Source organism: Equus przewalskii, chromosome 21 (assembly GCF_037783145.1).
Source record: "Equus przewalskii isolate Varuska chromosome 21, EquPr2, whole genome shotgun sequence".
In the NCBI taxonomy this organism is placed as follows: Eukaryota; Metazoa; Chordata; class Mammalia; order Perissodactyla; family Equidae; genus Equus; species Equus przewalskii.
In genome coordinates, this window is record NC_091851.1 from 7,861,401 (window position 1) to 7,887,516 (window position 26,116).

General features: G+C 43.3%; 1 long non-coding RNA gene across 3 annotated transcripts in view; it reads right to left on the minus strand.

Annotated features, from left to right (window-relative positions):
• Positions 1-1,653: 1,653 nt before the first annotated feature.
• The window catches only part of LOC103555211 (uncharacterized), a 31,357-nt gene continuing 6,894 nt past the window's right edge, over positions 1,654-26,116 (minus strand). Inside the window, exons 2-8 of one of the 3 annotated variants that reach the window (XR_011530738.1) lie at positions 25,543-25,696; positions 10,686-10,732; positions 10,325-10,375; positions 5,885-6,107; positions 5,087-5,222; positions 4,683-4,873; positions 1,654-1,979 (exon numbers count right to left, since the gene is read on the minus strand). This is a non-coding gene — a long non-coding RNA (uncharacterized lncRNA). The remainder of the gene's footprint in view (positions 1,980-4,682; positions 4,874-5,086; positions 5,223-5,884; positions 6,108-10,324; positions 10,376-10,685; positions 10,733-25,542; positions 25,697-26,116) is intronic. The other 2 variants (XR_011530737.1, XR_545959.2) reach the window with 2 other exon arrangements.

Sequence of the window (26,116 nt, forward strand, 5' to 3'; positions counted from 1 at the left end):
ATTTCCTAGTCATTTCCCCACAATTTATCTCCCCTAGAAGCCCAAATCCCCTTTCCTGTGTCTGATCATTTCTCTACAATTTATCACCCTTTGTTAAAAGGGTGTATAAGCAGCCCCACCCCCAGTCTAACTGCTTCTTTGAGTTTTCACGTCTTTTCTGTGGATCTTCCATGCATATAAAAATATTAACATCCATAAAAAATGTTGTACCTTTTCTCCTGTTAATTTGTCTTTTGTCAGCTTAATTCTGAGGCTCCAGCTAATAAATCTAAGAGCATAGAGGAAAAGTTATTTTCTTCCCAAACTCCAACAGCTCCTAAGTTTTCTCAGAAATAAAAACAGAGGCTAATGACTCTAAGACACTTTCCAGTCCAGATGATTGATTACCAGCTCAACAAAACGTTGACATGAGGGAAGCCATATTGTAGAAAAGAAACAGTATTGTAGCTTTGAATGATTTCTGATTAACGAACCCAGACATGCTCTGTAGACTTTATGGTCCCTCCCAGCTGCTAAAAGTTGATAACTTTGTTCTTTTGATTTCCTTAGGAATGTGATGACCCTTGGCAGAGAGTCTACACTGATGGCCGTCAGCAATGATAACTGAAATATCAGGGTGTAGGGTTGCTCTGGTCTCTGATGCATGTCCAGTATAACAAAAGATTATCAGGAACAAAGACCAGATGCTTCCCCTACCCAGAGACCAGCCTCTTATATAACTGGCTTGTAGTCTTTGCTCTGTAAGACGGTTCTTTCAGATGTTAGTCGGCCATCTTCCCCCTTGTTAGCAAGCTGTAATAAAGTCCTTTCTCTCCTACCACCTTATCTTTTGACTATTAGCATGTCTTGCAGCAGGCAGATGACCCCACCTTGGGCAGTAACACAAACATCGCACGGATTTTTAAAAATCATCTTAGGATTACTTCTCAGTAATAACTGCTATTGAATGCTCTTAAGGGATAATATATTTATTTATATTTGCAAACATTTCAACAAAGGATGCAGTTCCAGTTCTTACTCCACTACCTCTCCCAGCTCAGCCAGATGTGGCATCAGAGAACAAAAGGTCACCTTAGCCTTTAGCCTTTCACTCAGTTGTTCCAGCCACAGAAACATGCTTTCTTTAGGAAGTTGAAACCAGCATGGAATATTCCAAATAAGTCACAATGGGAGAGATGGGGGCTGGAAAAAGGATATTAAAGGTGGTAGTACATCCACCGAAGAGTGAACCAAAGAATGGATTGAAGAGAGAGTGTTTTGGGAAGACACCATAATTCTCTGGCCCATAGCCTTTTTCACAAACATTGGTGAAAGACCAAAGCCCCCAAACACACACACATACACACTCTCATAACCAATAGCTCTCATGGAGTATTTCTGGTTCTTAAGGGCTCAGCCACTCTACCAAGAAGAAGCCAGCTGGCTGAACTACCCTGCCAGCTCCCAGAGAAAAACCAGCCATCTTAAGACGTGTATACCCCACACAGTCACAAAGGTGAATATTTGGCTCTCACAAAAAAATAAAATAAAATAAAACCAACTCTATTGATTTCTCTATATTAGGAAGTTAAATGCTTGAGAATTAATAATAGCTCCAAAAAGTACAGATTTAACATCAGATAATATTTTGATATCTAAATATCATTTTTCTCATGAATTCCAGTTCTTTTTTATTTAGAAAATTTATACCATGCAAGATTTACGCCCCTGCTGACTATATTTCAGTTTATTCAGACATTTTGTTTTTTGAGTACCAGCAAGTGTAATATTAAGAGAAAGCTGAAAAATAAGTCAACAGGAAATAACATAATGCAGTTAGACTAATAGCTTTTTCAGCCTAATGTCTGCAATTAGGCCAGGGTTCCATGAACCATTAAATAGGGAGAAATACTTATGAGACTCTTGAGAGAATGTCTTCACATTCTTAATATCCACGGGTCTCTCCTGTACAGAATATTTTCGGCTTCTCTGCTCCATGCCTATGAGTTTCATACAAAGCAAATATTAACAATTTTTGTTATTCAATTCACTTAAAGTAACGTGGAAAAGAGTAATTTCCAAGTCAACTATTGATAATGATTTTTGATACTCAGTTCATGGGAGATGATGACAGTAGGACCACAATTGATTTGATAGGTTTGTGTCAACCCTGAATCTCAGACCACAGGAAAAAATAACACACTACAACTCAGACTGCTGTTAGTTCTATCTTTCTCATCAAGGCCATCAAAATGTGGGTTTCATCAGGGGAAGCCTGGGTTGGGCATCTGAAGTATCGGAGATTGCATTGTTGGTCAGCTTGGGCCTGCCTCATAACCAGAGTACGAGGATATTGTTTATGTAACGTGATGTAGGCTAGGGTCCCACAGAAGCCAACCCCAATATGTAAGTAGTTTGTTTGGAAGGTGACCACAGGAAGCCTCAGGAGGTGGGGTGAGGAGTTGGACAAGAAAAGGAAGGAAGTTATGTTAGTTTGGGTTCTCCAAGAAAGACAGGATTAGACATGCAAGAGATGGATTGGGGAAACAACCTGTGGGTATAAAATGTAGATGGAGCCGGAGGTCTCGCTCCTGTGGAGGAGGAAGAAGGGAGAGGGTTGGATGAGAATGATCTTAGACAGCAGTGCGGTTCTAATAAAGTTTTGGCAAAGTCTGTGGAAGGCCCTTGAGCCAAAATCAGCAGTCAGAGGAACCCAAGATCTCCCAAGCTTAGGCCTGCCTCGGTATCCCCGCTGTGCTGCGATACTGGCAGCACACAGCCCACAAGAAGCACAGATGCTGGTCCAATACAGGGACGGATTTCAGAGGGCATTAACAGGATGCGGGTCTTTCACACTCCCTGGAGTCAGAGTTCTGAGAGGTGCCTTTTTAGGGATACCACAGAAGTCAGTTCAGAGTGGGAACATGGGGTTAATAAGCACATTAAAGACATGAGCAAATAGAGCTTAAAACTACTGGTGAACTCTGGGACATTGTGTTGAACACACATGAGAGGTGTGACATGTAAAGGGTGAAGAAGCTGGGGTATTTATTGTGTTTAGGTTATTGCCTAGACATTAACTCCCCAGCACTTTCCATCCTGCCCTGCCTTTGGCCAAGCCTGCTCCTAAAGCCACAGAAGGCCCTAGGGAAGAGAACCCAAGGTGCTTGTAGTAGGATGTAGGAAGCTGTCTGCTGGCACAGAAGGGTGAGCACTGACGGGATGCAGGCGGAGCATTGGAGGTATCTTGTGCGTCCCTACTAAGAAAGGAAAAACGGATGGTGCAAGCATTACAGACTCTGCCATGGATGTATCATGGTGACTGAGCATCCTGCAATTCTTCATCCCGGCAGGGTCAGCCCGGGACTCTGGGCAGAGCACGCTGGTCACTCTCCCAGGCGAATGGAGCCAGCGGCGTTCAGAGCCATGATTCCAGTCACAGTGAGGTGACTATAAGCCTCCAGTCCTTCATAATGTGCAAAGTCACTTGGCTACTGGTCCCGTAGAATAAAGTATGGAGAGAAAGGCTTCCAAATTAATGCCTTTCACGGGGTCTGTCCAGGAGGGCAGATACACATCAGCTACACATCACTAATCAATCCCAGATCTAATTCAGGCCAAGCCTAAACACAACCTAATACAGCATTCCAAATATCCACTACTGAATTAACGGAGGTAGCACATGAGATGGTATCACATATATACATCTTCATCTTTAGGGATATATATATATCTTTTTATATATATATACACACACACACACACACACACACACACATATATATCTGTCTGTCTTAGGTTTAGGACTGTACAAAAACAGGCTGTGGCCAAATTTGTCCTGGGAGCCATAGATTGCCAATCCTTGCTCTAAATCCAGAAGTTATTTTTAAACACTCTGGTCAATAAAAACCAAACAAAAGGGAATGGATTTCCAGTGCAGGATGCAGGCAGTAACTTGGAGTATTTTGTGCTTGCCATGACTAAAGACAGTGAGATCTAAGGGTCTTCCTGGAGTAGGACCTGGCAGAGCCTACATTTAAAGCCTCACATAGAAAGAGTGGGGGTGGTTGATGAGCACCCTCCTCAGCGATCAGCACGCTTCTATTCTAATTGGCACGTCAGTGGAAAAGTTGGAAGCCATAGTCCAGAGACCGTGGTGCCAAAGACTTGCCAGTCGTTGTCTTCTCGGGTGGTTTCTCATTTGTGAGATCAGTGGCAAAACCACTGAAAGATCTGCATTCTTGTCTTCAAAGGCAGTAAAGAAGAAGAGGGCTGAGAATACTGTGTCTCCCTCCACCTTCAGTCTCAGACAGGGGCCCCCAGACAGAATGGGTGAGGGCAGGGCCAAAGCATGGAGCGAAAGTTGAGCCTTGGGAGTCAACCAAGAAGGAAAGAAACCCAGTGGAGAATGTGCTTCAGAGATGACCTGAGGGCCATGCGGTGAGAAGATGGATTTCTTCTCTCTAGTGCCAGAAAAGATTCTAGATCTGACTCAAAGACTGTGCAGAAAACAGAGCACTCGAAAATTCTATAGCTCAAAGTATGGCCCCTGGACAGAGAAGGTCTAGGGTCTCTCTCTCTCTCTGGAAATGAGATTCCCAGTGAAACAAATTCTGCGCTTGTGGAAGACTTAGGGAGTTTTGTTGTCATTACACTCCACTAACTTTCTCAGGCTACTCTTTTGGAAAATTGTTTTTGCTTACGTGCTTGAAGATGAGGGGAAAACACTCTTTTGGAAAGCTGCAGAAGCTTTAAATGGATTCAAGAGGTTTTGAAAAGCACTTCAAGCCATTCTAGGTAGCATGTGTGTTGACACAAGAACTGGAGAACCCACTTCATGATATCTTCATGTTTGGCCCCAGAAATCCTCTCCACCTTTCTGCTCTGGACAGGACTGGAAGAAATAGAAATGAAAGTGGGTCAGATCGTGAGGCTGGCATTTTCCCAGCATCCAGGGCAATGACTCCCTTTTAGAACTGAAAAAAAAAGAGCAAAAACATAGAACTGGCTGAGAAGACAGCTGGATTACTGAGATACCACATTTGTTGGAAATCTATCTACAGTCTTGCTAAGCTTAGAACTTAGTCTGCGGGATGACTTTGGTCACCTTCATCTAGGGAGACGTCCAGTGAGGAGAAGCGTTGGGAGAGAGGATGTCACACATTCCCAGTGTGGCTTCTTGTTCTTTCCCAACAGCAATGTGAGTTTCCAGGGCACGAAACACCTATATTAAATTAGAAGTTCTAACACAATATTAAACGCCAAATGTAAATGTTTCGAGTCAACCTCTGTTGATTACTAATTTCATTATTGATTAATGAATTGAAATGATTCATTTCCATGAATGTATGTGAATAATTCAGAGATGTTGTTCCCAAGTAGAACGCTCCAGTCCTTGCCCTTCCCAGTCCTTCCTCCTTTTTTTCTGATTCAGTAGTAGTTTAATTGTTGCTGTCAGAAGCCACCTTATTTTAAACAGGAAGGGATCGACTACAGGGAAGTAGGTGTTTACAAAACCAATGGGGGGAGGGAAGGGGGACTCTTAGCAGATTTTGCAGGAATGACTCCCAAAACGGGCCTCCCAAAGGAGCTGCTGCCTCCACCGTGGTCAGGAAACCACAGACCCTACCCCGGCTCCCAGGCCACACAGGTTCTGCGATGATCTGGGGTCAGGAAGCGACCATCACACAGTAGCTCCAGGAACCTGTCACCTCAGTATGACCCGTCCTGATAAATAGGTTTCTCATGCCCCACGAGAGCCTGGGGCCTCTGCTGCCACAGCTGGAGGCAAACGACAGCCCGCCATGACCAGCCTTCCCTGCAGAAAGCAGAGGGAAAGAAGGGGCAGGACAGGCCCTGTCTTGCTGCTGCCTTCCGAATTCCACAGCTGTTTCCCGCAAGTCACCTGGTTCCCCACAGCACAGGGCGTCTGGAGGACGCAGGCCTCATCCCACCAACCCCAGCAGTAAGGCTGTCGGGGGTGGGTGGAGTGGAGGGGGCCGAACTGGAACGTTGCCTCCACTTCCTTTCTTGCTCAATGACATTTTCACTTAGAAACTTCTTTCACACTGAGGTAGAAATGACAATGGCAGTCAAAGTGTTACTCTTTCCAGGTAGATCTATAAGAACTGAAAATAAAAGATGGTAAGACTTCTTATTAAGTGAAAAAACAGCAAGCTTCAGGATGATATTTATAAAATTGTATCATGTTAGAAAAACTGTGTGTTATTGTGACTGTGTGTGCACATACACACATACACATGTACAAAACATATACTTATATAAGAATTATACCTGTGTATTCACATACATAAATAAAAGTACAACATAGAAAAGTTCTAGAAGGATATACACCCCACCCATTAACAATGATTCACTCTGGATGCCGGAATAAGGGATAATGTGAGAGAGAAACTTGCAATTTTTATAGCCTTGTAAAGATTGAAAGTTTTATAAAGAATCTATATGACTTTTTGTAATATTTTAATATTAAAATGACCTGAAATCATATTATCTGGGAAGAGTCGTGGCAGGGTCTTCTGGGGTGCTGATCTGTGTGGTGGCTATATGGGTATCTACATATGCAAAAATTCATTGTACTGTATACATATGATTTGTGTAGTTTACTGTATGTGATTTATTCTTTAATAGAACAAAGTTTAAAACTAATAAACAACTTAAGTGAAACTGATAAAAGATATAACAATCTCAGACACTTGCAAGGTATGAGAGAACACACAGCAGCCACACCTAGATAGTCTCAAGTTGTGTGGCCTTAGGGAAGGTATTTAACTTCTCTGAAATGCAGTTTTACCCGTCTGTAAAATGGGTATGGTGATAGTCATTACCTCAGTATTAGGGCAAGAACTAAATGAGTTACCTTATGTGAAATACATATGCCTGGCACACAATAAGACATAATAGTAATTATGGAGAAAGTCATTGTTCTTATCCATTGGAACAAGTGTATTAGTTTTCTAGGGCTAACCTAACAAATGACCACAAACTGTACAGTCAGAGTCCAGAAATCCAAAATCAAGGTGTCAGCAGGGTTGGTTCCTTCTGGAGACGTTGAGGGAGAATCTGTTCCATGCACTCTCTCTTCTGCTGTTGCCCACAACCCTTGGCATTCCTTGGCTTGTAGACTGGTAAATTAATTAAACAAGGAGGCCATTAGCCTGAAGTGGCTCTAATGCTTGGCGGCCTATGGAAGCAAACTGGAACCTAAGCCTGTAAGTGCTTCCGGGTTAAGAAATGGAAATGTAAGGATAACCAATCACAAACAACCAAGTAGACTTTAAGCTACAGCCGGTCAAACAATTTCCTTCTTTGCTTCTACACCTTCTCTATGTAAGTCTTTCCCCTGGTTCTTAAACTCGGAGTATTCCTAACCACTTCCGGTTTGTCACTGCCTGATTGGAATCAATTTTTGCTCAAATAAACTCAATTTTTGCTCAAATTTTTAATATGCCTCAGTTTATCTTTTAACAAGATGCAGTGCTCCAATCTGTGCCTCCATCTTCACATGGATTTCTTCCCTGTGTGTATGTTTCCCTATGTGGCCTCTTCTCCTCTTAGAAGGACACCAGTTATTGGCTTTAAGGCCCACCTTAACCTACTAGACCTCATCTTGACTAGTTACATCTGAAAAGACCCTATTTCCAAAAAAGGTCACACTCTGAGGTTCCACGTGGACCTGAATTTGGGGCTGACACTGTTCAACCCCCTGCAGTCAGGCATCATTATTCAGCTCTAATGCTCACAGACACTAAAAGGTCAAGGGAGGAGTGCGGGCGTCCGGGTAGCCAGGAATCAGAATCTAGGATGACCCAATATCTGTAGACTTCTAGTTTATTGTTTTTAATAAAAAATAAAGTATCAAGTGAGAATAAATCACTAAACTCCCATGGCTACGATCTGGCCTATTATTTTGACAGTAATATCATTTTGCGTAAAAGAAATGCAAACTTTTCAGCACAATCAATAATAAACAAATATTATGAGTCTCCCAAGTTTTATGTAAACTCTCTTTGTTTCCCTCAGTTTTAACAGGCAAGACTGGCCTCCGTGATACTTGAGGTTGCTTTTTCAATGTGCCACTAGAGGGAGAAAAGGTTGTGTGTTTGTTTTTGAAGCGCCTATTGCAGGATAATGAGGTTTCTCTGCGCAATTACTGCAAGTATGAGCTCCGCGTGTGTGATTGCAGAGTAATTTTGTCTTAATGTTGATGATGCACACCGCACTGCAGACCACAGTGAGCTGGCATAAATCACAAGCTGTGTTCCTATTAAAAGCGTATTGTTGGAAGGAGATGGGAATCTATACCAATTCAAACTCTTTCTTTAATCACTGAAGTTCAAATGCTGTCTTTAAAATTGGACTTTTGCAATGTGGGGATGGGCATTACGTGATAGGCAGAATGGCTTCTAAAAAGAACGGTGGTGCAGTAATTTGAGAAGTCAGAAGATGCAATGGAAAGGCCTCAAGATTTGCTGTTTGGAGACCAAGGTGTGACCTCTCAGCTTTGTTTTTCTACACATTTGGGTGTCATGTAGCTGAGTAGAGTGATCCAGCCCTGAGAAAAATAATAGCCGTAATAGTTAACACTTAGGTGGTACTCATTCCTACCAGCACTTTACATATATTAACTCATTTAACCTTCACAACAATTTAAGGTGGATGTTCTGTTATTATCCTCATTTTAAAGATGAGGAAACTGAGGCGCACAGTCACAAAGGTAGCGAGTACCAAAGCTGACCACCTTTCTAGGTGAACTTACACTGTCCAAAGTCCTACTCAAATGCTGTAATAATGTACCACCACATCATCAAACACCTATTGGAATGACTGAAATTGCAGAGAACAAAGAGAAAAACTGATGATGACAAGTGCTGACGAGGATGTGGAGCAACTGGAACTCTCATACACTCTTGGTGAGAATGCACAGTGATTCAGTACCTTGCAAAGCAATTTGGCCATTTCTCTTATAAAGTTAAATATACAGTTACCGCATAATGCAGAAATCCTACTTTTAGGTACTCACTCAGGAAAAATAAAAACTACATCTACACAAAAACCCACACGTGAGTATTTACAGTTGCTTTATTCATATTCATCCTCCTGTAGTGGAACAGAATTTGCTACCCTAAAAGGCGTCTCTGGCTTGATTATTTTTAAGAACAAAAGATTCAGGAAGAAACTATGACCTTCCTCCTAACTGCCTAAAATAATTTAAGATAGAAGGCCTGTTCCAGGAAGGAGCTCTCACCATAGATAACTAGAGCATTATATGAACTAGGTGTGGTGGACAGGGAGGAACCCAGCAAGGCCCATTTGATCAAAGTCCTTTCCATGTCTCATTGTCTTTGCAAGGCATGGCAAACATTTTTTTACCAAACGTTTGCTTTTCCATCTCCATGTGAATTGCCTTCCTCTCTTTTGGAGTCCCAAACCACTACCCTCAACATCCTCTTTTGTCTTTGGCTGAAGATGGTATTTAAGGTAGTAGCTTCAGCCATTTTAGAAAGTTACTCTGTTTTCCTGGGTTTCTCCCACATATACATGGTATTAAACTTTGTTTGATTTTCTCCTATTATTCTGTCTCATGTCAATTTAACTCTTAAATCAGCCGGAAGAACATAAAAGTGTAGAGGAAAATTCCTTCTTCCCCTACAACCCAAAACTAGAAAAAATTTAAATGTCCCTGAATTGCTAAATAGAAAAGCTACTTGTATCCACATAAAGGAATACTACTCGGCTACAAAAAGGAATGAACTTGTGCAAAAATATGGATGAATCTCACATGAATTATGCTAAGTGAAACAAGCCAGAGTCAAAAGGTTACACTCCATATGAGTTTATTTATATGACATTCTGGAAAAGGCAAAATTATAAGAATAGAAAATGATCAGTGATTGCTAGGAGCTGGGATGGGGGAAGAATTGATTATAAAGGGACAGCCTGAGGGAGTTTTGGAGGACAATGGAACTATTCTATGTCTTAATAGCATTAATACATACAACTGTATGCATTCATCCAAACTCACAGAACTGTACACTAGAAAGGGTGAATTTTGCTGTATATAAATTAAAAAGTGAAAAGCAATGTAAACAGTGAGGGCGGGATTTGAACTCAGGCTGTCTGACGACAATATATTGCCTTTCCAACATGTCCTAGGTGTATAAACTTAGGAAAGTGATTAACATTTCTTTGCACCACTTTCCTCATCAGAATAATGGAGAAAGTAGTATCTACATCACAGGGTTGCTAAAAGATCATGTAAGGGTCAGCATCCAGTTAGAAACAAAAGCCACGTAAATTATTTTAACAGAGAAAATGTAATTACCCAGGTATTGGATGAAAGCAAAAGGAAACACTGCAGGAAGCACTCTTCGGGCTAGGAGAACAAAAGGAAGAAATCAGAGTTCTGATCGAACGTAGGAGGAGGAGCCCTGAGGAATCAGCACCCAGACCTACCTACCAACCAGCTTCTGCTGGGCCTTCTAAGGGGATATGAGGCTGTTTCTAGGAGAGCGGAATGAATCTGAAAACTAGAGCCAAAGGATGCCATGGGAGAAGTGCCAGGACTGGAGCCATGCTGACAGGGATAGCAGCAAAATAGGAACAGGAAGTCCCCTCCCCTACCCTGCCAAGCCCCACTTACAGCCTTCCAATCCCCCGGAGAGCCTCTTATTGGTGGAACCTACCAGGAAGCCAGCTGAAAAGGAGCCATGGAGTTCGCAGGGCTCAGCATCTAAAGGCAGAATGTAGAAGGGTGGGTTAGGAGTAGAGAATCTAATAACTGTCAGAGGCATTTACTCAGCACCCATTCCTTCATTCACCAGATATTTGTTGAGGATCAGGCATTCAGCTGGGAAAGGCTCCCATCTTTAAGGAGCTGAAGCTAAATAAGGAAAAATAAAGCAAGCTAAGGGAGGTCTTGGTGCATATGTTAGATTGGGTTTTGCAATCAGATATATGACTGTTTCTATTGCAATCAGATATAGGACTGTCTCCATGGGGAAGTCATCTCCTCCACGTGTCCGATCCTTGGAGCAATGAAGCTAGGACATCATCTCTCTGTGTGACACTGAGACTCTGGCTTTCTTCCCAGAGAGAGAAAGCACTCCGTGTGCTCACCTGATAAGCTGAGTCCCTCTATGAGAAGGGCAGGATCTGATCATTTGAGATGTCTGCGAGGAGTTCTACATAGGGTGCTTAGCCCAACAAAGTGTCTTGGCCAAGTTTCTCTGGGACAGAAAGTGATCACGTCTCTCCTGGATTCTCCCTAGTTCCTAAAAAAAGGTCTAAAAATCTCAGATCCCACTTTCAAACAAAGGTGAAATCCAGTTACCTTTTACCTATTGTACTGACAAGAGATTTTCACATATTGAGGTATATGAGATAACTATTCAGGTTCAAATCTGATTCGGCTTGGGGCCAGCCCTGTGGCTGAGTGGTTGGGTTCACGCTCGCTTTGGCGGCCCAGGGTTTCACCGGTTCAGATCCTGGTCTCGGACATGGCACAGCTCATCAGGCCATGTTGAGGCGGCATCCCACATGGCACAACTAGAAGGACCCACAACTAAAAATATACAACTATCTACTGGGGGGATTTGGGGAGAAAAAGCAAAAAAAAAAAGATTGGCAAGTTGTTAGCTCAGGTTCCAATCTTTAAAAAAAAAAAAACTGATTCGGCTTGAACTAAAAAGTCCAATTTATGGCCTATCAGGCCTACATTTTACATCTGCTTATCCATTAAAGATGCACTCTCTTAAGATAAGAATGCATACTTGACCTCCTACGCCCTGTTGGTAACACCCAGATTAGTCCCTTTCCTGACACCAGGTCATGTTGACCTGCTAATTTGCAACTGAATACCTCTTTGAAATTTTGACAAAAATGTATCCTGGGTGTGTTTAATTTATGTCCCTTGTTCTAAAAAGATATGACTGTACTGAAACGCACGCTTCTCCAGAAGACCTTCTAAGGCCTTCCCAGGTTATAATCCTCACTCTGGCTCATAATAAAATCACCCCCATTCTGATTTATAGGTTGGTTATGGATTATTTGCTTCGACAACATGTCCACATATTTATGCGACAGTCTTTGTTAAATGTTTGTATTGATTTGACTCGGTGATCCAGCTTCAGGGCTCTTTTGAGCACTCTAGCTGTCTTGTTACTAACTGTTGGCAAATGTCTTCTGACTTAGTAGTCCCTCTTGTGTTCAAGCAAGACCTAGTTTCCCATCCCAATGTTAAAGAACAAAAATTAAACCAAGTCAATTTAAAGATCTAATAGGCTTTATTCAGTGATACATGAACTGGGCAGCATCCCGTCCAACAAAAAGATAGGAGCTCCGAGGAACTGTACAATGTGTAAGGTTTTCATAGGCAGAAACTAGGCGGGACAGAAAAGCTATTAGCAAAAGAAAAGAAAGGATTGGTTCAGGCAAGGTTACATTCCTCTCTGGGAGGCACGGAGTCTTATCCTGCAGATCCTCACTGGTGCTGACCAGGAAATTCCAGGCTGAGTGGTTTAGAATCCCACTCCTGGGAGAGGCTGAAACTGCAAATTCGGTTAGGTGTTAAGTCTTGGTGGGCTTAACATAAATGACTCCATCTGGGACTTGTTTCTTTTAACACGAGTAAATTGCCTTCTAATTGAAGCCCATCTCAGGCTCTGCTTCTAGAGAACCTGACCCAAGACATCAGTTATTCCTACCAGTTCTCAAAGCGAATCCTTCCAGGTGCCCCCAAAACAGGTGCAGCCACCACCCGCTGCTGATGGACTCCCTTCCCCAATGAGAACACTCCTCTCCACACCAAGAATGACCTCACCAGATGCCCTCAGGGTTTACCATCCTCAGGAAACTGGATTCTGGGCAGGAAATTAGGGTTTGGGAGGGAGGGCAGAACAGAGTGCGTGGGCATCCTGGAAGGGCTAAACAGGCCCCCAAACTGTGTGAAGTGCTTCAGTCTTTGGTGGCCCAGGAATTGATATTAACCCAACACATTAGCCAAACCAAGCTGGTCATGTCCTTGTGTCAAAGCCAAAGACTCAACGTCAAGGGCTGCTTGAGTCTACCCGCTCAACCTTCCTCCAAGTTCAGTTTTTGCAGAATAGAGTCTTTCATCTTAGCAATTCTGAGCTGTATAACACTCTGTAGGGGAAAAAACATGAATTTTGGAGCTAGTTCTGATGCAAAAGGTAGCTCACAAATTTCTTGACTTCTGTGTTCCTCAATGTTCTCATCTATAAAATAGGACAATAATATACTTGTCACACATTCCTTCTGAAAATTACAATTAGTCTGTATAAAACAACCAACAGGAGGCCTGGTTCTTTCCAAGCAGCAGCATTGCAGGTTCTTATTAAGGGGCAGCAACTACTTTTACTGCAAGCATTGTCTTTATTTCTTCTTTGTCAGCTTTACTCATTTTATTATCATGTAAATGAGTGCAAATGTTGACAATATAACTGGCCTACAGTACAAAGACATTTTGCTAATACCGTTTGCCACCTGGGACTTCCTCCATCTTATGTTGCTTCTTCTTCCTCCCCTCACCTTTCCTCACCCTTTGCCATCCCTCTTCTGTCTCCTTCTCTCTTCCCTTTGTCACCCTTCTTTCCCAGAGCTCTATTCCAATGTTGGTAGAAAGATGGGCTAATCCAACTTTGGGGATCATGTGAAAGCATCACACATCTGCCCCTTACGCATTACACCTGTGGGAGAAGCTGTCCACATCCCCCCTGTATTCCCTTGGCACCCACCTTTTTCATGCATTCACTGCAAACAAATGGGACACCCTACGCGCTTTCTCTGGCATGCTCAGTCCACCCACAGGACTGTCTGGAAGCACTAGGGATGCACCCAGGAGCACCTTTCAGCCAAAAAGAAATGAGAGTTGGAGGGTAAATGCCCCAGTTTCCTTGCCTCTTGGATATACCAATTCTGAGGCATGTACTCCATGGTCTCCCAGATGTCCCCAGCAGGACTTAGCCCCAGTCATCCACTGGGGAAACAAGCTGATTATTAACATCCTATGGGTTGGCTTCCTCTCTTTCCATCTTACTGGCCACTCCCCTGATGGTGCATTCAAATCCTTATCTCAGGGGCCGGCCTGGTGGTGCAGTGGTTAAATGCGCACGTTCCGCTTCTCAGCGGCCCTGGGTTTGCTGGTTCGGATCCCAGGTGCGGACATGGCACCGCTTGGCATGCCATGCTATGGTAGGCATCCCACATATAAAGTAGAGGAAGATGGGCACAGATGTTACCTCAGGGCCAGGCTTCCTCAGCAAAAAAGAGGAGGACTGGCAGTAGTTAGCTCAGAGTTAATCTTCCTCAAAAAAAAAAAAAAAATCCTTATCTCAGGTTCTGCTTGGGGAGGCAACTCAGCAGAGAACACCACCCCAACCCACCCAACATCTTCAACCTCAGGGTGGTCACTTCCTGTCATGACCTAAGAATCAGGAACTAGGCAGCCCTACTAGAAAGAGAAGGGATGTAGTGGAAATCTGCTACAGGATACCTGCTACGAATTTTCTTTGTTTGTTTCAAATAGAAAATATGATTATGGTCATAACTCACTGGATATTACTACATCTTTCCGGCTCTTGCTTCCACAGGCATTTGTCACCTAGCATTATCTCTTTATTACTGAACCATAACAGTTTTCCCATTTCTCGAAAGACATAGCAACAGATCTCTGAACAATGAAGACAAAATTGGCTGTTAGGGGAAATATATTAGGGGTACCAAGTGCTCACCAACAAAGAGTTATTAAAACATCTCCCTGGGTCAGTTAAGAAAGAAAACCAACAAATTGTTACTTTGCAGCTGATGTGAGGCAGGTAGGTCGGGGGAAGAAAGAAGAGATTCCTTAGAGACATCCTCATTTTTCTACTCCCCAGCTCTGTAGCAATTAGATGTCTACCACAAACACCTATTCTTCATTTATTCCCTTATGCATTTATCTCTAGCCAACATTCTTGCCTGAGATTGGAAAGCTGAGAGAGGTAAATTTTTTCTTTCAGGAAACTTAACACTAATGGTCACATTTAAGTGACAGACAAACATTCCTCATGATAAAATAAGACCCAAACCTTCAGCACTGGGTACACATTGTTTTCAATTCATCTAAACTCTTAACATTAGCAGAAGCTTAAAGATATAGTGAGCAAGGACTTCCACTAGATGTGTCCATCGTGAATTTTTAAGATTTCTATTTTTAAAAATACAGAAAACCCACAAAAGATTAAGTAAAATCATTCATAATTCCCCCCACTTAAAAATGTATATAAAATAAGAAATAAAATTAACTCCTGTCTCTCACCCCTCCAATCACCCCCATTCTGGGGGGAGCATAATTCTACTGTGCGTTCTCACAGGCTCATCTCCTCCTAAGACCCAGAGAGTAGAAAGTCTTGGACTGTCATTGCTCAATCCTTTTCTTCCTTAGGGAACAAGGTTGATAGAACGGAAAATTATTTTGGTTGGATTCTCATAACCAACAATGAAAAGATACCTTCTCACTTATGATGCATTTTGAGCCAATATATACTCACTATCAGAAAACTGACCATTAGTGTATGTATATATATATATATGTATACATATACATATACATATATATATATATGTAATTATTTTTTTAAGTGACAAGAGATTTTCACATATTGAAGTATATGGGGTAACTATTTGGGTTCAAAGCTGATTCAGCTTGAGCTAAAGAAGCCTGACTCATGGCCTATCAAACCTACATTGTACATCTGCTTTAACCACAAAAGAATTCACTCTCTTAAGATAAGAATGCACACTTCCCCTTCTACGCCCTGTTGGTAATACCCTTTTGGTAAAGCCCATATTAGTCCCTCTCCTGACATCAGGTCATGTTGACCTGCTAATTTGCAACTGAATACCTCTTTGAAACTTTGATGATTTGTATCATGAGCATGTTTAATGTATGTTATTTGTTCTAAAAAGATATAAGACTGTACTGAAAACCATGCTTCTGTGGAATGCTTTCTTCCTTTCTGGAAAAAGCCTTCCCAGGTTATAATCCTCAGTCTGCCTCAATTAAAATTCACCTATCTCTCCTATCTACAGAATGGTTAGTGATTATTTCACATCAGCATAAGAAAAGTAAAGTAAGTTCCATACATAGGTCAAGGCCTGCCGCACCTCCCTTCATCTTTTTTACCACCCAAGGTTAGGGAATGACATGCTTAATTTTAAGAAATAAGCTCTATGGGAGAAACTGGTCTTCATTTGGGAAAATATTTTACAGCATCCCTGAGTGAGAATGAGGACGCTCCACAGTAGGGCCAGGAGAAGGTAGATGAAAAGATTACTACAGGATGGTTCTGCACATAAAATGGGAAAAATTTGGAGGATCTGGGAGCAGCCTAAGGAGTCGGGAAGATACAAGTGCAATTTCCGGAGGGGGACAGATAGCCTGAGCGAGGACAGCAGGGGACTATGACAAGGAAAGTCAGCTGGTGAGAATGTCCCTGTGAAGGGTCATTTCTGAATCTGAATTGTCTAGCATTTACCTTAACATTATCTGCCAGGCTTTGATTCATCTATGTAACAGATGTACGCTGTGTGCCTTTTATGGGCCAAGGAGACCAAGAGTGAAGGAGAGCAAGTCCTTGCTTCAAGGAGCATACGTGCTAATGCTGTCGGTACATGCAGTCATCCCACTGGTACCAACCCAACTTCAGTAAAAATCACACAATTGCTTTGTATGCTTTCCCCAAAAGCTGACCCAGAGGCAAAACTCCAGTGCAAGGAAATATTTGGGAGTTGATCCTAGAAAATGCCTGTAAAGGGAAAAATGAAAGAAGGAAGAGATAGAAACCAATAAAGGGTAGTTGCCAAGTCCAGTGTGTGTCTGTTTTCCACAGCAGCAAGCAATTAAGTAAATTCTTATGCTATCTACCCTGAGATAACATCAGGTCCCACAAGTTGAGGGCTCAGTCGCACAACACTGCCTCCCTCCCCCTTAAGATGCCATTCACAAGACCAGGTTGTCGCCTGTGCTTCTGACTGAACTGCTGTAGATCAGAAGTTCCCACAAACTTCTCCTTGGCTTTGATTCATTTGCTGGAGTGGCCCACAGAATTCAGAGAACCATTTCACTTATTAAATCACAGGTTTATTACAAAAGGATATAACTCAGGAACAGCCAGATGGAAGACAGGCTTAGGACAAATTATGTGGGAAGGGAAGCAGACCTATCCCTCTCTGGGATACCACTCTCCCCAAATATCCACATGTTCACCAGCCTAGAATGTCTCTGAACCCCATCCTTTTGGGTTTTTATGGAGGCTCCTTTACAAAGATATAATGGTGTAAGGGAAGAAGACATTTCCTCTACCCACTGTGGGTTCTTCTGGCCAGAGAACAAATTAAATTCGCATGAGACAGAATAACAGGAGAAAATTAAACAAAGCTTTATAACATGTATATATGGGAGAGGCCCAGGCAATCTGAGCAACTCCCCAAAATGGCTGAAGCCACCACCTTAAATATCATCTTCAGCTAAAGACAAAGGAGGATGTTGGGGGTGGGGGAAGTCGATCATGGGAGATTACCACACAAGTACAGTAAACAAGATGCAGATTTAAGTCCTTGCCTTTGGCATCAATTGAGAGTTTCTAGAGATAAGGTCATTCCCCCTTCTTCCTGGTACAGAGAGGGAGACACCTTTACAGATGGAGATTTCCTTTACAATGTAAATGTCTCTTAACAAAGGGTAAGTAAATTCTATTTTTCAGTTGCTTTCCTGTCTGCAATGTATCAAAAGTAACCAGCCCCAAATAATCCTCATGTCAAAGAGACATATCTTGGGGTGGCCAATTCCAGTTTCCCACAATGGATTAAAACATTGGCCATGGGGATTAAATTCAATCTCCAGCCCCTCTCCCCTCCCTGGAAGGAGGGTGGGGCTGAAATTTCCAACCCTCTAAGCTGATGGTTGACTCCCCTGGCAACCATCTAGGGTTACCAGGTAGGTTAGGTTACCTAGGGACTTTCCAAAAGTCACCTCACTAGCATAACAAAAGACACCTTTATTGCTCTGCTCACTTAGGAAATTCCAAAGGTTTTAGGAGCTCTGTGCCAGGAACTGGGACAAAGACCAAATATATATTTCTTATTATAAATCACCATACACACCAAGTAAGTGACCATTGGACAGCTGAGGCTCAGTCCTCATGGGAACTCCGATAGACAATGATGAACATGTCTTGGAATCATTTCAAATGATGTGGGAAGGAGATGGGGTTTTTATTCACCAGCTCCTTTTAATCATTGGTTGAAAGCTGCTCCCAGGGGGAAGGGTGGTGATAATTTTTCAGCATTTCCCACCTGCCATACAGGTGAGCAAAGCAAACTCCCAAGGCCAGAGAAGCCCTCCAAAGAGATGCTGGGCTGTAGTTAGCAGTTAGCAAACCTCATCATGGCTTCAAGATCTTCCAGGAGCAAGCCCGCTGCCTGCATGCTCAGCCCAAGATCCCCGCCCCTACCCCCAACCCTGTTGCATCGTAGGCTCTCACTTTAGCAGATATTTGCCATTTCTAAAATGGACCATGCTGAATTACAGTTCCAAGCTTTTGTTCATGCTACTCCCTCTGCCTGAAATACCCTTCCCACATATCTAAGCCTTTGTCAAAACTCAGCTCAAGGGTCACCTCCTTGATAAGTATTTTCTGGTTCTCCCAAGAAAAACTAACTATTCCAGCCTTTGTTCCTTCTCCAGATGTCCATCTTAGCACCTGTAACACTTCGTGCTCTCACTCATTTCACAAGATTGCCCATACCTTTGAAATGTGTTTTAAAAAAAAGAAACAGGCCCAAAATGGAGTCACTTGCCCTCAGAACAGCAAACCAAGACTTAATTGCAGTCTCAACCCCTTCCAGGAGTGTGACCTTTAATCAGTCAATCTGGAATTTCCTGATCTACATTAGTGAGATAATCTGCAAGACAGATGCCCCTGCCCTTCCCCCAGAGGAAGGTGACCTTGCCTGAATTAATCTTTTCTTTTGTTTATGACTTCCTGTCTCACTCTCCTTCTGTGTATCAAAGCCTTTAATTTTGCACAGCTCCTCAGAGCTCCCTGGTATTGACTAGATGGGATGCTTCCAAGTTCATGAATTGTTTAATAAAGCCAATTAGATCTTTAAATTTACTCAGTTTAATTTTGTTTTTTTTAACAAATGGAAACTTCTTGAGTGTGAAGACCCCTACCTACCTAGGGGGTGATACCGGGTCTAACACAAAATATGGACTAATAAACATTTGATGAGTGAGTATAGGGGAATGTGTGAGAGAGTTAGGGAATAAGTAAATTCATGCACGTGGGTAATGAGAAATAAAGTGGGAACAGTAGCTTGCACCCAAATTGTGTCAAGTATTTCTCAGCCCTCTTTGCCCTTAGATATGGTTACATGATTAAGTTCTAACTGACAGGATATAAGTGAAAATACTGTATGCAACTTCCAGGAAACATCCTTAAAAGGTAGAACATGGCCTTCTTTGCCTCTTCTCCTTCGTGCTGGCTACAATGTGGATGGATGTGATGGATGGCATTCATATTGTTGTCTAAGATCAATGCTGTCCAGCGGAAATACAGTACAAGCCACAAAGGAGAGCCACACACACAATTTTAAATTTTCTGATAGCCACATTTTAAAAACTAGAAAGAGGGGGCCGGCCCAGTGGCGCAGTGGTTAAGTTCACACGTTCCACTTCTAGGCGGCCCAAGGTTCACTGGTTCAGATCCTGCGTGTGGACATGGCACCGCTTGGCATGCCATGCTGTGGTAGGCGTCCCACATATAAAGTAGAGGAAGATGGGCGCGATGTTAGCTCAGGGCCAGCCTTCCTCAGCAAAGAGAGGAGGGCTGGCAGTAGTTAGCTCAGGGCTAATCTTCCTCAAAAAAAAAAAAAACCAGAAAGAAATAAGAAAATTAAATTTTAATAATATATTTCTGTTATTATACTAAGTCTTTGAAATCTCACTTAGGACTAGCCACATTTCAACAGAGCACCTGTGCTGTGGCTACTGCATTGGACAGCACAATTTTACGTTATGAGAAACAAGCCACGCTTTACAAATGGCTGAGAACAAAGCAGAAAGAGCCTGAGTCCCTGAATATTATGGAGCTGCCCCACCAGCACTGAGTTGCTTATCTCTAGAGTCCATTTACATTAGAGAGGAAAAGACTTGTATCTTCTTTAAACCACTGTTATTTTTGGTTTTCTGCCACTTGTAGCAGAATCGAATTCTAATTTACCACTATACTGTGTCTTGGCCTGTGTCCCCACTCAGCTCCTAGCCCTGTTATGAAGCAAGCTTTCTAAGGAAGGTGACTGTGCTGTGCTGACCAGGAAGGAGTTCACAGAGATGGTATATTGGAGACCCACATGAGTTTTGCTTGGCCTTCCCAGTGTTTGCTCAATATTTTAAAATCAGCAATTTTGAATAAAAATCCAGACTTTCAGCTTCTCTCAAAATATCAGATAAACCAGCAATGCTGAGCCAGCCATAATTGGCTGAAATAGGTGTACAAAAGGCTGACCTCCCTGCCTCAAGGTGGGACCAAGTGTACGGAACAATTCATGCTCCAGACCTCCCCATGGTATCAGGCTGAAGCTCCACTCAAGCTGAGGCCGTATCCTTGCTCAGCCTCTTCCCCATTCTATCCTGCTCCTCTCACTCCCTCTCCTGAGAGTGCTCTGCAACAAAGCAAGTGCATCAAAATTCTCAGAGCAGGCTCAGCTTCTAGGGAACAAGGTCCTTGTAAAAATTTGAGGGAGACTAGAGGGAGAAGTGAAATGTGCTGAAATAGTTAAAATTGAACTTCTTCACCAAGCAGGGCTGCAGTAGCTGGCCAGAAGAGGCATGCTTCAAGTAGTCACAGTCAATCTTCAGAGATCAATACAGCTGTCAGATTGATGGGTATCACGAGGGACCCAGAATGCTTTCCTGCAGTGGCCTGAGAGAATTACTGTTCTGAGAAAGCACAGGCTTCTTTGTACTACACATCACGGGCTTACTTATCCCCTAACTATTGCTTACACGGACTTGTGTGTCCTTCCTCTGTCATTAGCTAGGTAAACAACTCATCCACCATCAATACTATGAAACCAGTAAGATCCCCAATTGCTGCCAAGAAGGGCCAGCACGTGGGCGTGAATTCCTCAACATTTGCCCTAGCAGAAGATCTTCATTTCTGGGCACAGGATGGCTAGCTCATTATTTTAGACTAATTAGGTAATTCTCCATCTTCATACTCTGCTGGAAATAACTGAATCTCTAAAGAGCACGCATATGGCACTCACGAAGTTTCCAAGAGAACCTACTGAGAGGAATGTCATTGGCTGAGAGCCTCCAGCTGCTGCAACTTCAGATCCACTCAGTGCTCACACTGAGGTCATGCTGCTGCCAGCAAATGATTAAACATGGCAGGGTACTAGAGCCAGATCATTTCTGCTGGGACTTTCCTGACAATGCTTGCTCTGAGGCTCCCCACTGGCATTGCTGTGACTTTCTCTGAGCTGTACTGCAGTCACTGGCTCATCCTATCCAACGCCCCCTCTAAAGGCATTTCTCCCATTAAATCTTCTGCATTTCTCATTACATCCTAGCATCTGCTTTTCAAAGGACCCAAGCTGACATACTGAATTTGAGCCCTGAGGTCTGATTTTTGAAGCAGTGGGTGGAAAATGAAGATCAAGTACAGATAAGACATTACAATGGAATACAAGGCAGCCACATTTAAAATGGCAAACATTTGCTAATTGGCATGGAAAGATGTTTATGATAAAGTAAATTGAGTAATTACAAAACAGCACATAGCATGGATTCTAAAGGTTTTTTTTAAAGGAGTATATACAAACATTTTTAACAGGCTCCACATCAAAATTTTAAGACTGGTTGGCAGGAATCTTTATTTTTGTCCATTTTGCACATTTGCATTTTCAGATTTTCCCATAATAAAAATTGTTTCAGCCCAGAGGAGGAGTACTTTATTGCCGAGAGCGCTTTGGGAAGATCCTACTGGCTTACAATTCCATAGAGCCCTGGGGCTGCCCAGGAAGAGGTACCATGTGAGCACCAACGGCCTGCAGAAGAAGGGAACTTGAAGACATGGGAGAACAAAGACCTGAGGGAAGAGAGTCAGCCCCATAGCAAAGTAGTTAAGTTTGTGTGCTCTACTTCAGAGGCCTGGGGTTCATGGTTTTAGATCCTGGGTGCAGACCTATACACTGCTCATCAAGCCATGCTGTGGAGGCGTCCCACATACAAAATTGAGGGGGATTGGCACAGATGATAGCTCAGCAATAATCTTCCTCAAGCAAAAAGAGGAAGAGTAGCAATAGATTTTGGCTGGGGGCCAATCTTCCTTACCCCCCCACCCCCAAAAAACAGACCTGAAGGAAAGCCCCAGGGGGAGTGCATGAGATGTCTCCCTCCCTTGTCAAAGCAGGGATCAGTTCAATTTCTATCCTCACCAGCACCACCTATCTGATTCCCATGTCTTTCTATTAGGTCCCCATAGACCTGCCTATGTGTGTTCATTATAGCTTGTTCAATCATTCAACCAATATTTATTGAGCCTTATGCTCAGACAGGCCATCTGTTAAGTTCTGAGGATTCTGGGATGTGGCAGACACCAATAGTTGCCTCTCAATATCCATTCTCTCTCTTTTCCTTGTTAAGAAAATCCCGATTTTGTTCAGGGCAGCCATGTGACTGGTTGCAAACCACATGTCTCAACCCTTCTTTCAGCTAAGAGGGGGCTGGCTCAGTTAGCAGACATCTTTGCCCTTCATACTTCACCCTTTCTCATCTCTGGAAAGTAGACGGGATGCTGGAGAGGAACAGCTTGGGATCATGAAAAAAACACTAGGGACAAAGACCATATACTAAAGATGTTGGAGCAAAAATCTTAGTGGAGCAAAAATCATAAAGGAATCGGTGACTGGTGGCATTAATAAATCACTAGAATGACCCTCCAGACTTTTTGTTATGTGAGAAAAACAAACCTCCTAATCTGTTTAAACCGCTATTTTGGTGGTTTCTGTAACTTGCTGCTCAACACAATCCTAAATGCTTCAAGCAGAGAATGAGTCATAAGCCCTACTCTGAGTATGGGCACAGAGCAGATAAGTAAAAGGCAATTATACAACAGTCCTCTTAGCAGTACATAGGGAGATAACCTGGTTCTCTGGGCACACATTTCAAGGACAACCCGCAAGAGCTGGGGGATCAGAGCAGATTTCCTAGAGAACATAACGTTTGGGTTGAGTCATGAAAAGTAAGTAGGGATTAGGGAGACAAGGGGAGATAGAGAGAGTGAATGGTTCTGGGCAGAGGTCTTTTACAATGGCTGGAGCATAGAATGGCAGCGCTGCACAAAGAGGGCAGGGATGGCAGAGGTGGGGCCTGGGGTGCAAGTCTTAATACTATAACTTAATACTATCACCAAATCTTAGTACTATGAGTAACTAAGGAGCTAGATCCTTATCCTTAGGACAATGGAGCAGTCCATTTGCATTTTGGTAAGAACATTTGTACTGCTCAAATAGAGAATGGATGGGCAGGGCAGGGTTGAGTGTAGCATTACTGATGCTGTCACCCAGGAGAAAGAAAGTGATGGCCAAGAGCCTCAGAGGATGGGAAGCGATCCCAGGAAGGTGAAGGGGTCTGAGGGATCAGGAGGCCACCCCTGCCTCCAAGCCCTGAAGTGTAAGAGTCATACAAGAGGGAGAAGCAATAGTATGGGAGCATTAGGAGAACGACTGACCCAGGACAGAGCCTGGGAGGTTTCCATAAAGCCAAAGGTGGAGGGAGCATTCGGGGATGATGCTCTGTTTATAGGGATAGTGCTTCTGAGGTTTCATGGAAAGGTCTGCAGGGCAGGGGAAATGGGCAGGTGGCTGGAAGAGAAGATGCCAGAACAGTGTGGGCAGAGGAAAATAAAGATAAATGCTGTTTACCACTGAAGGCAGGGATATAAGGCTCAAGGGGTTTAGCTAGTTTCCAAGAGAATTCATCTCTGCAATCCCAGCCTGGAATCAATCACTCCTCTAACAAAGGAGTGGGACACATACTGTGCGTGCAGAGATTTGGGTTTTAACAAGCCCTGTTAGGACTTCTGATCCCCACTAAAGTTTGAGAACCAATGGTCTACATCTGTGTTTCTCAAACTTAAATGTGCATCCCTTGCAGTTCCTGCAAAGTGCAGATTCTGAGTCAGTAAATCAGGGATGAGGGTGGAGAGTCTGCACTTCTAATAAGCCACCAGGGGATGCTGCTGTTGCTTGTCAGGGACTACACTTTGAGTAGCAAGGGTCTAGACAAGAGAACTCTACTGTCTCAACAGATCCAAGAATTGGGTGCTTTAGCCTACAGAGGGCTGGGAGATGATTTAGCTGCATTCTTCAAAGGATGTTTTAAGTTTTTTAAATTGAAGTCAAGGCAATAGATAAACGGGTGAGCTTTGAAGCAGGCATAATATAGGATAGGCTGCCTTCCCTTTGCCTAGGTAATGGAGTCTTGTAGAGAGCTCGTCCAAGGCTTCTGTCAGCTTGGGATTTCCAGAGGGATTTTCCTCTCTGCCCCTCTCTGCTGGCATCTGGAGTCTCTACTGCATTAAGACTGAAGGCGACACACCAAGGGAAGGCAAGAGAAGGGTAAGGTGGAGAGAGGTTATTAACAATGCTGAAGAAGTGATGGAATTTTAAGTAACTGCTGCCATGATGGCAGCCAAAGGAAGCCGGAGTCAACAGCCGTGGCTTCTTCCAGTTTCTCAGAGAACCATGCTGGGGGTGGGGAGGAGCTGGACTGTGTGTCACAAATGCAATTGGTCCCCTAGACTGTCAGCTGAACTAGGCAAAGACAAAGCAGGAGCTGAAGTCACCAAATCCATTTAGACTGTGATGTGTGGACCAGCAGAACAAACTGTTGTCTGCAGGAACCAACCCACAGCCCCAGGCCAGTGAAAGATGCATTTGGGAAAGGCAAGCCCTTTGCAGCCCCCACCCTCACCCTCAGTTCTCTGTGTGCCACTGGGCAAGGCTTTCCCAACTAACAGCTCTCTCCACGAGGAGATCCACTGAGGAAAGTGTCTGTAATGACATCTTCACAGTTCAGAGACAAGCATTATGAATACTAGTTAAATTTGCCAGGCTTTGGAATCAGACTGTCTGGGCTTGAATAAACTCCAGCATTTATTAGCTGTGTGTCCTAGGATAAGTCACTTTACCTTTCTGTGCTTCAGTTTCTTCAACCAGCTATATTTGTTCTCTCTCTTTTACCAGGCTATTGGCTAAGGGCAGTGACTTCATTTTGCTCATTTTTGCCTTCTGGTGGCATCTGATTGAGAAATTTAAAGTGTCTAACTGATTATTTTAAGATTTAAGATGACAGCTCTGAGGAGTAAGAGTCCAGAGAGGGAGACAGGAATGCCTGTGTATCTGTGGCAGTGGTGCCGGGAAGGCTTTGAGGAAGAGCCTCAAATGCCGTTTAGGCTAGGATGGCATACTCACATTTCAGAGGAGGTGACAGCTGCAGAGGTTTAAATGATGTCATCAGGCTTCAGTTCCCTTCTTTTAACTTCGGAGCCCAGCTTGCCCCAGCATTGGTTTCATCTTCAGGTAAGCTCTTCTCATCAGACCAGATGGAGCCTCTAAGTAACGCTAGCTGAAAGAATTTCCTTTCTTAATAATTCTAACAAACGTCCTAGAATTGGGCCTTTCATGGGTTCTGATTAGTTCATGTACCAGCATCTCTGGCCAGGGTCTGCTCTTATTGGCCAGGTCAGGGTCATGCTCAGACTGAATGCTAAATAAGGGTGGGGCCACCTCTACCTAGTCCACCTGGGCTGAGGTTAGGGGAAGGGTGGTGCCCCAAGGAAATGGGGGTGTTGCTGCCAGAAGCAGCTGGGGATGTGCTTTGCAGGCAGAAACAACATCCAACCCTCAGAGCCTCCAGCCCTGCACCCCTGACTCCCTGACTCTACTTGTGAAGCCGGGTACCTGAGGGTTCCTGTAAATATTCAACAGGAACATGATTACCCTTAGACCTTGTGAACAACACAGACATGGATGAAAAGTTAATCTC